Raw genomic sequence first — 4009 nt, 5'->3', positions numbered from 1 at the left:
TATTTTTTCTCTTTCCTGGCACCAAAAACCCTATCAATTTTATAGACCAAAATATTCCAATCTTCAAGGACTAGGGGAGAATAAACTTAAAATTCTCCTGGTTACATGCCAATAGAAACTAAACTAGGCAGGATGTCATTCTGCCACTGGTGAGCTGTGAAGATTCCCATGAGGAGAAGAGCTGCTGGTTACATGGGTGGTCCTGGGGAGGAGAAGCTGGAAGCAGGGAGATCCCTGCCCCTCTCTCATTCCTGACACTTCTCCTGAGGCTGTGCCATCACTAGGGATGAAAAAAGAAGCAACACAGGCACTTCCTGACCCTAAGGAGCATCTATCTGCTCTAGGGGGAAAAAGAGAGAAACAAGAAATCAAATAACAAGATAATTCAGGTAGTAATAGTGCTGGGGAGAGAATATTCCAGTATATGTAAGAAAGGACCTGGGAAGTGAGGGTTTGTCCAGGTCGGATGTTCAGTAAAGTTCTTGCAGAGGAAGTAAGCAGTAAATAGACTTGATGATGAGAAGACTCAGGACATCAATAGCAGAGGAATGTAAGGCTGAAGACCAGGCATTAGGGAAAACATATGTACAGCAGGGACAGGCAGGAGGTCCAGGTGGCAAAAGCACAGGACAAAGATCACAGACCAGGTTGAGAGGTGCGGTCTGCTTTCAGAATGCAGGCTGGGGCTCAGGGATGCACTGGAAGGACTCAGTCCAGAGAGATGGTTTGCTTGTAGTGGATTTATTGCCAGCAGATATGGAGTAAAGTCATCCAAAGGAGGAGACGTATAGACAAACCAAGGATCCAGGCCTAAGGAGAGTCCTGCCTAGCAACCTTACTTTGTCCTCCCACTTCTCTGTGGACGTGGAGATGCTAGCGGCAGGAGAATATGCAACAGAGCTGAGGTAGTTGGTCTGGGACAAAGATACACATGTGGGACATCAGTGAGCTGAAGGCATAGGTGATTGAAGCCACGGCCACATTCTCCAGGGGTGTGAGGTAAGAGTGGGGAAGCAGACCCTGAAAACAGCAGGATCTGACAGAGCTACAGAAGAGAACCTGGGGAAAAACGGGAGCCCTGGGATGGAGAATAAGCAGGAGGGCCCAAGGGTGCTGGAAGGTCCCATTGAAGCAAACACATTAGCTGAACAGGAAAGACACTGCACCTGCTCCTCCCTCATTGGGCACAGGGCTTTCTCCAAATCAGGTTTGCCTTTTACAGGAGGAACAGTGATTTTTGATACTTTCCAGAACTCAGGTGAACAGGGCTTATTATCATTGTTAATGGGCCTCCATTAACAATGCCACATGTCACAGGAAGTATGAGCTGGGGTGAGAGGCCAGTCAGTGTTCCTGAACCTAGCAACACTTTCCACCCAAGACAAGACCCAGAGGGAATGAAGTTGCTCTATGTGCTGCCAGGGCCTCAGGAGCTGCCTGCTCCTAGAGATGACCTGAGAGCCTGAACAGCCACCTGCTCCCGAAAGCCCCCAGACTGAAGGCACTTTCTCAGGTGTCACAACTGGCATCTAATGTTCCATGTCTCCCTCACAGTGACACCTGGCACTACCACAAGCATCAAGGACAAAGACAGGACTCAAGTTTAGCTTGTGTAGAGTCTCCCAGCCACAGTCCAATACTCCCAGAAACAAACTCTGACATTTCTTAGTAAACAGAGTTGCCTGCCTAGTCTTGTCACTCAAGTCAGACACCCTCTTGGCCCTTCTGCAACCCTCAAGCACAGACCCTTCAGGCAAGCTACCTCAACTGCTCTGTAGACCCTCTCCTCTGGACCCTAAGGAAAAGAAAGGCTTTTGGTGAGGATCCTGTAAGATCCCTCCAGAGGCGCAGTGGGTCCTCAGAGTCTTAGAGCATTTCTCTCAGAGAAGAGTCTTGCCCCTCCACATGGTGCCAGGATGAGTGGAGATCTTGTCTGTTCCACAAAGCAGGGACAGTCAGAAGACAGACGGAAACACTTACTCGATCCTGAACCTCCTTTTCCCCAACTTTACTTCCAGATGTGGCCTTGGAGGATCTGGGTCAGAGACTTGCCAGTGAAAGGACCTACAATACTTGGTAGCATCAGAGAAAATGCCTTCAGAATACACCTTTTACTTAGCTCATAAAACAAAAACAAAAAAAATTTTCCCCCAAGTTTTTCTTTGTAACACTCAGAGAAGACCCTGCCTGGGAGCCTCCCAGAAGTGAAGACTTATAGAAGACCTGCCTGCCATTCCTTATTGTGCCAAAACAACAGCAGGACGAGAGGACAGAGAGGGTAATGGCGGGGCAGGAACAAAGGCACAGACCCCAGTGCATACCCAGGCCCCACCCAACCTTACAGCCAGGTCAAGGCCTCTTCTCTGTGCCAGTGTTCTTGGGGACAGCACTTCCCTCTCCTAATTTCTTTTGCAGTTCAGTTTTTTCTTATAACTGTTTTCTGCAGGCACTATGCCTGTACATGCCAGCTTTTCTACACCCCTTTTTCCTAGTAAGTGATTTTTTATATATTAAAATTTCCCTGCTACCTGGAAGAATGCCTATTGTTCCAGCTCCTCTGAAAGCTCAGGCAAAAGGATCACTTGAGTCCAGGAATTCAAGACAGCCTGGGCCACCCAGTAAAATCCTGTCAACAAGGCACACGCGCACACACTACACACACGCACACTGCCTGTTAAATCACTTATGTGTTTCACTCCTTACTCATACAATGAGAAATGGGTCTGCGCTGTGCTAACCCTAACCCTAACCCTAACCCTCTTTAGCTTAGAGCTGATTCCTGCTCACGAGGACCTAGGGACAGTGGGCTGAAAGGACAGCAGCTTCGCCAACGAGGCGCCTCCAGCAGTCTGCTCCCCCCTGCTGCTAGCTCACTGAGACGCTCTCAGGGGCCCAGGCGTGGGTTTCCACTGCGCAGTCCCCTGGGACCGCCTCGCCCGGTTTTTCTCCCGCCCTGAGGTGGCTTTGTTGGCTCCTGAAATTTGCGCCTCTTCAAGATCTTCACAAGCCTGCGTCTTAATTCTCGGCCTCTTCTCTTTTCCGATGTCCCCAGTGTGCAGTGGTCCAGTGCGTACTCCTTCCACAGCTCACTGGCCAGCCAATCTCCCTGGCAGCCCGGGCTCTGCCAGGCACCAGCAATCAAGACACCAGGGACCGGTGGGCAGGGCCGGCTCGCCAGGGTACTACACCGAGTCAATTAAGTCAAGGTAGCCAATCGGATCCGCGTTGGTCGTCCACTGTCCCCAATGTCTCTGTGCCGGCGCGGAGCTTTCTGGGAAATGTAGTTTTTTGTGGCGGTGCAGAGCCTTCTGGGAGTTGTAGTCCCCGAGGAATGGCTAAGCCTCCCGGGAAATGTAGTCTTTCCTGAGAAGCAGGGAAGAATGTGGCATTTTGTCCCCTGTGCATTTGCTGTGCTGTTCCCACTTAGGAAGATTTTCTGCCTTCTTTACCTGGCTCACTGAAAGCCTTCTGACTCCCGTGCATGGGAGAAGGGGGATCTGGAGGTTACAGAGTGAAGTCGTTTGGAGGCTGCAGGGCAGAGTCATCTATGTTCCAAGAATGCTGTGGCTAAAGTGGCTATCTCCCAAAGCTTCTACTGGGTATCTAGAATGTCTGCAACTACGTGGTGCAAGTTTTTTGGGACTTTGGGAGAAATGAACATCTCTTATGTTTCACTGCCACTGCCTTTGAGGAGTCTCTAGGTGGGCCGGTTGTATTGATCATGGCCCATTGGAATTGAGGATTTGGGGGACCTTGGGTAGAGGCTCTGATCCTGTATATTGTCAGTTTTGTTTTGTTTTTGAGGCACGGTTTCACTCTGCTATTCAGGATAGCTTGGACTCTCTTTGTAGTCCAGGCTGGCCTTGAACTCACAGGGATCCTGCTGTCCCAGCCTTCTGAATGCTGAGTTTCTAGGCATGCACCACCACACCAGGTTGTTCTGTTATATGTGACTTTCTGGCTGTTCCTCAGAGAGGTGTGAGCAGTGTCAGGTAGGGAGGAGTGACTT

The sequence above is a fragment of the Cavia porcellus genome, unplaced genomic scaffold (assembly GCF_034190915.1).
Source record: "Cavia porcellus strain 051 isolate PalLab524CR breed Dunkin Hartley unplaced genomic scaffold, mCavPor4.1 scaffold_25, whole genome shotgun sequence".
NCBI lineage: Eukaryota > Metazoa > Chordata > Mammalia > Rodentia > Caviidae > Cavia > Cavia porcellus.
The sequence above is the reverse complement of the archived record's forward strand: the minus strand, read 5'-3'. Positions refer to the sequence as shown.